Source organism: Bombina bombina, chromosome 8, assembly GCF_027579735.1.
Source record: "Bombina bombina isolate aBomBom1 chromosome 8, aBomBom1.pri, whole genome shotgun sequence".
Lineage (NCBI taxonomy): Eukaryota > Metazoa > Chordata > Amphibia > Anura > Bombinatoridae > Bombina > Bombina bombina.
The window spans coordinates 131,617,028-131,629,328 of NC_069506.1; the positions used below are offsets into that span (position 1 = coordinate 131,617,028).

General features: G+C 33.4%; 2 non-coding genes across 2 annotated transcripts; both read right to left on the reverse strand.

The window, feature by feature from the left end:
- Positions 1–3,091: 3,091 nt before the first annotated feature.
- TRNAF-GAA (transfer RNA phenylalanine (anticodon GAA)) lies at positions 3,092–3,164 on the reverse strand. Its single transcript has one exon. It is a non-coding gene; the product is annotated as a tRNA-Phe (tRNA).
- Positions 3,165–5,707: 2,543 nt separating this feature from the next.
- On the reverse strand, positions 5,708–5,780 carry TRNAF-GAA (transfer RNA phenylalanine (anticodon GAA)). Its single transcript has one exon. It is a non-coding gene; the product is annotated as a tRNA-Phe (tRNA).
- Positions 5,781–12,301: the final 6,521 nt, after the last annotated feature.

The window sequence follows — 12,301 nt, forward strand, 5'->3', positions numbered from 1 at the left end:
TAAATTATTATTAATCAGCAAGTATGATATTGGGCACTGATAGATATTACGGATGAACCACAGAAAGTGATTTTTAAACCCAAATTTTCCAAGAGCCTCAAATAGATACCCCCATTCAATAGAGTCAAATGCTTTGACTGCATCTAGTGTTAAAAGAGCGCTATCATATTTAAATTGTCTACCCGTCTTTTGGCTTACATTCCACATATAGTCTAATAAGGTTATCACTCTCCGTATATTTTTGGATGCATTTCTTGAGACCATGAACCCCGTCTGATCTGGGTGTATATCTTCATCAAGACCTGACCTTAATCTAGATGCTAAAATAGAGGACAATATTTTGTAATCCGCATTAAGTACGGAAATTGGTCTGTATGAGGCTGGATCCTCCGCATCTTTACCCTTTTTAAGAATTAGAGATATATTAGCAGCCGCAAAATATTTTGACGGTGGATTACTATTTATAAAATAACTATTATATATTTTTTCTAAGGTGGGTTTGATCTCTTCTGCCAACATTTTGTAGGGAAATCTCTACTGATGTTTACCCTTTGATAGTAATGATTTGATGCCAGTCATATTGATTGATAAAAAGTAAACAACCATAGCTACTTAATTTTTTCTTGAAGATATAGATGTTCCCCACAGCAGACTATTAAGTATAATAATAATTATAATAATGAATTATTATTCATTATTATGTTGCAAATACGGGATGTACTAAAAGGAATGACCAAGGGTGAATGACAAATGGAATGCCCATAGACTTTAATGGGATGTAAAATTAAAAGTGTTGAAGCAACAAAACTATGAGACATATGAACTAGATATTTACCAGATATGTTCCCCAGATACAGTAGCATATTCTGAAAGTGAGATTACGTCAGATTATAGCTGCTTTCTATGGAATGACAAGGGTGAATGACAAAATGGAATGCCCATAGACTATAATAGGATTACATTTAGTGCTATAGCAACACAAATATGAGAGATATCAAGTAGATATTTACCAGATATGTTTCCCAGGTACAGTAGCAAATTCTGAAAGTGAGATTACGTCAAATTATATATAAATAAATATATATATATATATATATATATGCTACTGTAACTGGGGAACATATTTGGTAAATATCTAGTTGATATGTCTCGTATTTTCGTTGCTATAGCACTTTTAAATGTAATCCCATTATAGTCTATGTTCATTCCATTATGTTGTTCACCCTTGTCATTCCATAAAAAGCATCTATAATCTGATGTAATCTCACTTTCAGAATAGGCTACTATACCTGGGGAACATATCTGGTAAATATCTAGTTGATATGTCTCGTATTTTTTTTGCTATATCACTTTTAAATGTAATCCCATTATAGTCTATGGACTTTCCATTTTGTCATTCACCCTTGTCATTCCATAGAAAACAGCTATAATCTGATGTAATCTCACTTTCAGAATATGCTACTGTACCTGGGGAACATATCTGGTAAATATCTAGTTGATATGTATCATAGTTTAGTTTCTATAGCACTTTTAAATGTAATCCCATTATAGTCTATGGGCATTCCATCTTGTCATTCACCCTTGTCATTCCATAGAAAGCAGCTATAATTTCACGTAATATCACTTTCAGAATATGCTACTGTACCTGGGGAACATATCTGGTAAATATCTAGTTGATATGTCTCATTGTTTTGTTGCTTCAACATTTTTAATTTTACATCCCATTAAAGTTTATGGGCATTCCATTTTGTTATTCACCCTTGTCATTCCATAGAAAACAGCTATAATCTGGTGTAATCTCACTTTCAGAATATGCTACTGTACCTGGGGAACATATCTGGTAAATATCTAGTTGATATGTATCATAGTTTAGTTTCTATAGCACTTTTAAATGTAATCCCATTATAGTCTATGGGCATTCCATCTTGTCATTCACCCTTGTCATTCCATAGAAAGCAGTTATAATTTCACGTAATATCACTTTCAGAATATGCTACTGTACCTGGGGAACATATCTGGTAAATATCTAGTTGATGTGTCTCATTGTTTTGTTGCTTCAACATTTTTAATTTTACATTCCATTAAAGTCTATGGGCATTGCATTTTGTTATTCACCCTTGTCATTCCATAGAAAACAGCTATAATCTGGTGTAATCTCACTTTCAGAATATGATACTGTACCTAGGGAACATATCTGGTAAATATCTACTTGATATTTCTCATATTTGTGTTGCTATAGCACTAAATGTAATCATATTATAGTCTATGGGCATTCCATTTTGTCATTCACCCTTGTGATTCCATATAAAAACAGATATAATCTGACGTAATCTCACTTTCAGAATATGATACTGTACCTAGGGAACATATCTGGTAAATATCTACTTGATATTTCTCATATTTGTGTTGCTATAGCACTAAATGTAATCATATTATAGTCTATGGGCATTCCATTTTGTCATTCACCCTTGTCATTACATAGAAAACAGCTATAATCTGGTGTAATCTCACTTTCAGAATATGCTACTGTACCTGGGGAACATATCTGGTAAATATCTACTTGATATTTCTCATATTTGTGTTGCTATAGCGCTAAATGTAATCCTATTATAGTCTATGGGCATTCCATTTTGTCATTCGCCCTTGTTATTCCATAGAAAGCAGCTATAATCTGACGTAATCTCACTTTCAGAATATGCTACTGTACCTGGGGGAACATATCTGGTAAACAGCTACTTCATATGTTCATATTTTTGTTGCTATAGCACTAAATGTAATCCCATTATAGTCTATGGGCATTACATTTTGTTATTCACCCTTGTCATTCCATAGAAAGCAGCTATAATCTGACGTAATATCACTTTCAGAATATGTTCCTTTACCTGGGGAACATATCTGGTAAACATCTATTTGATATGTCTCATAGTTTTGTTGCTTCAACACTTTTAATTTTACATCCCATTAAAGTCTATGGGCATTCCATTTGTCATTCCTTTTAGTAAATCCCTGCAAGAAGGTCCTATGAGAACAGGGCATCAATTCTATACAAATGAAGACCTACGAGCACCAAGAGCAAGAGTATAAAAAGTTCTGCCGAAACCCGGGATCAAACCAGGGACCTTTAGATCTTCAGTCTAATGCTCTCCCAACTGAGCTATTTCGGCTGTGTGCTAAGTTGATGATGTCATGAAATTGCAGCCGTTTGTTTATCGTATCCATGGTAGTATCATCAGTCAACAGAGTGATCTTTTGGGGAAAAAAATACTCTGTTGATTATATATAACTATACTATTGTGCTTGCTTTAATAAAACCTGAAATCGCTACTGATGTTTACCCTTTGATAGTAATGATTTGATGCCAGTCATATTGATTGATAAAAAGTAAACAACCATAGCTACTTAAATTTTTCTTGAAGATATAGATGTTCCCCACAGCAGACTATTAAGTATAATAATAATTAATAATTATAATAATAATAATGAATTATTATTCATTATTATGTTGCAAGTACAGGATGTACTAAAAGGAATGACCAAGGGTGAATGACAAATGGAATGCCCACAGACTTTAATGGGATGTAAAATTAAAAGTGTTGAAGCAACAAAACTATGAGACATATGAACTAGATATTTACCAGATATGTTCCCCAGATACAGTAGCATATTCTGAAAGTGAGATTACGTCAGATTATAGCTGCTTTCTATGGAATGACAAGGGTGAATGACAAAATGGAATGCCCATAGACTATAATAGGATTACATTTTGTGCTATAGCAACACAAATATGAGATATATAAAGTAGATATTTACCAGATATGTTTCCCAGGTACAGTAGCATATTCTGAAATTGAGATTACGTCAAATTATATATAAATATATATATATATTAATATATGCTACTGTAACTGGGGAACATATTTGGTAAATATCTAGTTGATATGTCTTGTATTTTCGTTGCTATAGCACTTTTAAATGTAATCCCATTATAGTCTATGTTCATTCCATTATGTCGTTCACCCTTGTCATTCCATAAAAAGCAGCTATAATCTGATGTAATCTCACTTTCAGAATAGGCTACTATACCTGGGGAACATATCTGGTAAATATCTAGTTGATATGTCTCATATTTTTTTTGCTATATCACTTTTAAATGTAATCCCATTATAGTCTATGGGCATTCCATCTTGTCATTCACCCTTGTCATTCCATAGAAAGCAGCTATAATTTCACGTAATATCACTTTCAGAATATGCTACTGTACCTGGGGAACATATCTGGTAAATATCTAGTTGATATGTCTCATTGTTTTGTTGCTTCAACATTTTTAATTTTACATCCCATTAAAGTCTATGGGCATTCCAATTTGTTATTCACCCTTGTCATTCCATAGAAAACAGCTATAATCTGGTGTAATCTCACTTTCAGAATATGCTACTGTACCTGGGGAACATATCTGGTAAATATCTAGTTGATATGTATCATAGTTTAGTTTCTATACTACTTTTAAATGTAATCCCATTATAGTCTATGGGCATTCCATCTTGTCATTCACCCTTGTCATTCCATAGAAAGCAGCTATAATCTCACGTAATATCACTTTCAGAATATGCTACTGTACCTGGGGAACATATCTGGTAAATATCTAGTTGATATGTCTCATTGTTTTGTTGCTTCAACATTTTTAATTTTACATTCCATTAAAGTCTATGGGCATTGCATTTTGTTATTCACCCTTGTCATTCCATAGAAAACAGCTATAATCTGGTGTAATCTCACTTTCAGAATATGCTAATGTACCTGGGGAACATATCTGGTAAATATCTACTTGGTATTTCTCATATTTGTGTTGATATAGCACTAAATGTAATCATATTATAGTCTATGGGCATTCCATTTTGTCATTCACCCTTGTGATTCCATATAAAAACAGATATAATCTGACGTAATCTCACTTTCAGAATATGATACTGTACCTAGGGAACATATCTGGTAAATATCTACTTGATATTTCTCATATTTGTGTTGCTATAGCACTAAATGTAATCATATTATAGTCTATGGGCATTCCATTTTGTCATTCACCCTTGTCATTCCATAGAAAACAGCTATAATCTGGTGTAATCTCACTTTCAGAATATGCTACTGTACCTGGGGAACATATCTGGTAAATATCTACTTGATATTTCTCATATTTGTGTTGCTATAGCACTAAATGTAATCCTATTATAGTCTATGGGCATTCCATTTTGTCATTCGCCCTTGTTATTCCATAGAAAGCAGCTATAATCTGACGTAATCTCACTTTCAGAATATGCTACTGTACCTGGGGGAACATATCTGGTAAACAGCTACTTCATATGTTCATATTTTTGTTGCTATAGCACTAAAAGTAATCCCATTATAGTCTATGGGCATTGCATTTTGTTATTCACCCTTGTCATTCCATAGAAAGCAGCTATAATCTGACGTAATATCACTTTCAGAATATGTTCCTTTACCTGGGGAACATATCTGGTAAACATCTATTTGATATGTCTCATAGTTTTGTTGCTTCAACACTTTTAATTTTACATCCCATTAAAGTCTATGGGCATTCCATTTGTCATTCCTTTTAGTAAATCCCTGCAAGAATGTCCTATGAGAACAGGGCATCAATTCTATACAAATGAAGACCTACGAGCACCAAGAGCAAGAGTATAAAAAGTTCTGCCGAAACCCGGGATCGAACCAGGGACCTTTAGATCTTCAGTCTAACGCTCTCCCAACTGAGCTATTTCGGCTGTGTGCGAAATTGATGATGTCATGAAATTGGAGCCGTTTGTTTATCGTATCCATGGTAGTATCATCAGTCAACAGAGTGATCTTTTGGGGAAAAAAATACTCTGTTGATTATATATAACTATACTATTGTGCTTGCTTTAATAAAACCTGAAATCGCTACTGATGTTTACCCTTTGATAGTAATGATTTGATGCCAGTCATATTGATTGATAAAAAGTAAACAACCATAGCTACTTAAATTTTTCTTGAAGATATAGATGTTCCCCACAGCAGACTATTAAGTATAATAATAATTATAATAATAATAATGAATTATTATTCATTATTATGTTGCAAGTACAGGATGTACTAAAAGGAATGACCAAGGGTGAATGACAAATGGAATGCCCACAGACTTTAATGGGATGTAAAATTAAAAGTGTTGAAGCAACAAAACTATGAGACATATGAACTAGATATTTACCAGATATGTTCCCCAGATACAGTAGCATATTCTGAAAGTGAGATTACGTCAGATTATAGCTGCTTTCTATGGAATGACAAGGGTGAATGACAAAATGGAATGCCCATAGACTATAATAGGATTACATTTTGTGCTATAGCAACACAAATATGAGATATATAAAGTAGATATTTACCAGATATGTTTCCCAGGTACAGTAGCATATTCTGAAATTGAGATTACGTCAAATTATATATAAATATATATATATATTAATATATGCTACTGTAACTGGGGAACATATTTGGTAAATATCTAGTTGATATGTCTTGTATTTTCGTTGCTATAGCACTTTTAAATGTAATCCCATTATAGTCTATGTTCATTCCATTATGTCGTTCACCCTTGTCATTCCATAAAAAGCAGCTATAATCTGATGTAATCTCACTTTCAGAATAGGCTACTATACCTGGGGAACATATCTGGTAAATATCTAGTTGATATGTCTCATATTTTTTTTGCTATATCACTTTTAAATGTAATCCCATTATAGTCTATGGGCATTCCATCTTGTCATTCACCCTTGTCATTCCATAGAAAGCAGCTATAATTTCACGTAATATCACTTTCAGAATATGCTACTGTACCTGGGGAACATATCTGGTAAATATCTAGTTGATATGTCTCATTGTTTTGTTGCTTCAACATTTTTAATTTTACATCCCATTAAAGTCTATGGGCATTCCAATTTGTTATTCACCCTTGTCATTCCATAGAAAACAGCTATAATCTGGTGTAATCTCACTTTCAGAATATGCTACTGTACCTGGGGAACATATCTGGTAAATATCTAGTTGATATGTATCATAGTTTAGTTTCTATACTACTTTTAAATGTAATCCCATTATAGTCTATGGGCATTCCATCTTGTCATTCACCCTTGTCATTCCATAGAAAGCAGCTATAATCTCACGTAATATCACTTTCAGAATATGCTACTGTACCTGGGGAACATATCTGGTAAATATCTAGTTGATATGTCTCATTGTTTTGTTGCTTCAACATTTTTAATTTTACATTCCATTAAAGTCTATGGGCATTGCATTTTGTTATTCACCCTTGTCATTCCATAGAAAACAGCTATAATCTGGTGTAATCTCACTTTCAGAATATGCTAATGTACCTGGGGAACATATCTGGTAAATATCTAGTTCATATGTCTCATAGTTTTGTTGCTTCAACACTTTTAATTTTACATCCCATTAAAGTCTGTGGGCATATATATGGGGTGGCTGGAATTAAATATGATCTTTTCAGACCAGTTTCCATATAAGAACAATGTTATAATATATGGCCGTTTTATAGATGACATTATAGTCATATGGGACACCAGGGATGACTGTACAGCTGACAAATTTGTAGACTTTATGAATAATAATGAATATAATTTGACCTTCACAGCACAGATACATAAACAGTCAATTGATTTCCTAGATTTAAGTCTGAGAGCTAAAGATAATAAAATCTCCACATGCACCTACCGCAAACCCTTGGCTAGGAACACGATACTGAGAGCTGATTCCTGCCATCCCAATCATTTAAAAAGAGGTATTCCTAAAGCACAATACCTTCGTTTAAGAAGGAATTGTACAGAACTGGCAGATTACTTCCCTCAAGCAAGAGAACTAACAAATAGATTGACAGATAGAGGATACCATAGGAATCAACTACTTAGATTGGAGAAACAAGTGGCAGATTTAAATAGACAAGAACTACTTAAAGGAGGTCCAAAGAAACCAGGAAAAACTGATAAATCTATATTGCCTGATCAAAACCTTCTATTTATCACGCAATTCAGTAGACAATATAATCTAATTTGTAAGATAGTCAGACAGAACCTATCAATTCTAAAAGGTGATGAAGCACTTAACAACATCTTAACATCAGGAATAAAATGTATAGCACGAAGAGCACCAACCATAAGAGAAATAACTAGCAAACAGTTTACAGATAAAGACACAACAGGTGCACACTGGCTTAGCCCAAAACCAGGGTGCTTTAAATGTGGCCATGTACCATGCAAAGGATGCACGTGCATTACAGGAACAGATACTTTTTCTTCCAATATTACAAAACAAGTGTTCCACATTCGAGATAGAATTGACTGTAATTCACAATATGTGATCTATCTCATTAATTGCCTATTTTGTTCCTGTCAATATATTGGTATAACTACCCGTCCATTAAAAGAAAGAATTCGTGAACATTTACGCTCCTTAGAGGAGAAAGAACCTAAAACGCCGGTAGCTAAGCATTTTAGATTGCATGGTATAGGACAAAAATACTTCTCTTTCATAGGTATTGATATTATCAAAAAACATCCTAGGGGTGGTAATAGGGAAAAATGCTTAAGAAAGAAAGAGATCTTTTGGATTATAAAATTACACACTAGAGCACCAGAAGGGATTAACAAAAGGATGGATGTTGATCTATTTGTTGAATAATGCAATTTACAACATAATCCTAAATAAAATAAAATAAAATAAAATAAAACAACATAAGAGAAAACTTTTCTCAACATTTACCCTTTATAAAGTGTCTCCTTTTTTTCCCTCTACAGTCAACCACCATAGCTCAGATCCCACAAAGAAATGAATTAAAATATCTAACAAAATCTGTAGATGTACTATAAATGTAAATAGTGAATAATTAACTTAGCACATCCGAAATCAAATTGTGTGTTATTTATTATAATTTTCTATTATAATATTTATGTTTTTTATTATATTTTATCTCTATATTTATGTTTCTTTTAAGAGAATTTCTGTTTTTTGTAGCAATTTTATTTGTATTACCTATATATTAATACATTGTTTTGTTTATGTTAATATGATAGTTTCTCCATCCTCAACTTAGATTGTCGATTTTTTCTCATATGCATCGATGGTGACTAACTTATAACATTTGACACTACTATTCACTTGATTGCATCTCTGAAAAAAACGCCATATCTTCTCTTTAAGTTATTCTTACACATTATTGTTGAATTGAATACTTATATATCCTTTTGATATATGTGACTGCTAATTTCTTATGTAAATATTCTTTATTTTTATTTAATTTATATATTTTTTGTTGTCTATTAGAACTTAGTTCACATAGGCTAAGAATGAATAGTTGATATATATGTATAGATGTTAAAAATTGTACTAGTACTAGAAGATTTATAAAATTGTTCACTGTGTTATTTGACTTAGTAAATAAAGAAACAAAATTAGTGACCAATCTGCAGCAAAGGTTTCAGCTACCCTACCCATAGGTGTTGACAATAGTCCTTAATTGAACCGGTAACAGGATTGGTCCCTTTGCTGCATATAGGTCACTACACACCTTGAACATATCACCTCTGATGAAGCGCATGTACGCATGCGCGAAACGCGTCAGGTGTTAAGGCTTTGCTCTCACCTTATGTACTAGCACCTTGCTTCAATAAAAAACCTCTTTTGAACCAGCCGTGGATGATTTCTCAGCCGCCTTTTGTCCTCTTCTCTGGGGATTACCTATCACTATATATTAATATATGCTACTGTAACTGGGGAACATATTTGGTAAATATCTAGTTGATATGTCTCGTATTTTCGTTGCTATAGCACTTTTAAATGTAATCCCATTATAGTCTATGTTCATTCCATTATGTCGTTCACCCTTGTCATTCCATAAAAAGCAGCTATAATCTGATGTAATCTCACTTTCAGAATAGGCTACTATACCTGGGGAACATATCTGGTAAATATCTAGTTGATATGTCTCATATTTTTTTTGCTATATCACTTTTAAATGTAATCCCATTATAGTCTATGGGCATTCCATTTTGTCATTCACCCTTGTCATTCCATAGAAAGCAGCTATAATCTGATGTAATCTCACTTTCAGAATATGCTACTGTACCTGGGGAACATATCTGGTAAATATCTAGTTGATATGTCTCATTGTTTTGTTGCTTCAACATTTTTAATTTTACATCCTATTAAAGTCTATGGGCATTCCATTTTGTTATTCACCCTTGTCATTCCATAGAAAACAGCTATAATCTGGTGTAATCTCACTTTCAGAATATGCTACTGTACCTGGGGAACATATCTGGTAAATATCTACTTGATATTTCTCATATTTGTGTTGATATAGCACTAAATTTAATCATATTATAGTCTATGGGCATTCCATTTTGTCATTCACCCTTGTTATTCCATATAAAAACAGATATAATCTGACGTAATCTCACTTTCAGAATATGCTACTGTACATGGGGGAACATATCTGGTAAACAGCTACTTCATATGTTCATATTTTTGTTGCTATAGCACTAAATGTAATCCCATTATAGTCTATGGGCATTGCATTTTGTTATTCACCCTTTGTAATTCCATAGAAAGCAGCTATAATCTCACGTAATCTCACTTTCAGAATATGCTCCTTTACCTGGGGAACATATCTGGTAAATATCTATTTGATATGTCTTATAGTTTTGTTGCTTCAACACTTTTAATTTTACATCCCATTAAAGTCTATGGGGATTCTATTGTGTTTATCAGCGAAACACTTCTTAGTGGTTATATAATGTGTATGTATATATATTTTTATAATTATGATTGTAATAGCATAAATTTAGTTTAACAGTCATTTGTACCCTTGTTAAGAATTGTTAACATTTACGATCTTAGTTTAAGTATATTAGGTTAGAATATTTAAGAATAAGTATTTCAAAGTGACATCTGTTTACAATTGTTTTTTTTTCTATGGATAGTAATCTTAGTACACCGCTCTAGTTTTAGTCGAGCACACACGGAATATATATACACAAATAATATCTAACAAATCTAATGGGTATTACGATTATTACGCAAATGTATATACTCCGATATTTCAGAGGAGTGTCCCTACTGTTAGATTTGATTGGATATTGGCCCACGGCTGTATTAACCAATGTATGGGCCGAGATAGGAGGCGTGCCAAAACTTTCTGCTGCTGATTGGTTAGAAGGGGTTCAAATAGAGCAAAACTTAGAGTAAGAAAATAGCCTGATGAAACGGCACTAAGCCGAGAAACGCGTTGCTAAGCAACACTTTTATATATTTTAATAAAGTGTATTTGATTTTTTAAGTCTCGCTCTGGACTTTGAATTATTTCCCCTTTTTGGTGAGACCCGCCTGGTTGGGTCTATTTCGCCAGGTATCAACGGCGTAGTGTTTCCTCCTGTTGGCGTTCCTGATTGGTGATCGGCATTGGAAGTGGAGCCTCGTTCTGGATACCAGCAGTCACAGCCACAGAGAGTCAGCCGAGCGGCTCAGAAGCTTTGGCTCATTCGTTATTGCACTGAATGTGCAATCCTGTTTGTGAGTACCCGGATTTTATCCTTTGTTGTTTTTTCTATTCTTTGAACTTGCTGCACCAAGAGCGCCTCTCGTTTTTTGTCTTTTAGGACTTGATTTGACATTCCATTTTGTCATTCACCCTTGTCATTCCATAGAAAACAGCTATAATCTGGCGTAATCTCACTTTCAGAATATGCTACTGTACCTGGGGAACATATCTGGTAAATATCTACTTGATATTTCTCATATTTGTGTTGCTATAGCACTAAATGTAATCATATTATAGTCTATGGGCATTCCATTTTGTCATTCGCCCTTGTTATTCCATAGAAAGCAGCAATAATCTGACATAATCTCACTTTCAGAATATGCTACTGTACCTGGGGTACATATCTGGTAAACAGCTACTTCATATGTTCATATTTTTGTTGCTATAGCACTAAATGTAATCCCATTATAGTCTATGGGCATTGCATTTTGTTATTCACCCTTGTCATTCCATAGAAAGCAGCTATAATCTCACGTAATCTCACTTTCAGAATATGCTCCTTTACCTGGGGAACATATCTGGTAAATATCTATTTGATATGTCTCATAGTTTTGTTGCTTCAACACTTTTAATTTTACATCCCATTAAAGTCTATGGGCATTCCATTTGTCATTTATTTTAGTAAATCCCTGCAATAATGCCCTATGAGAACAGGGC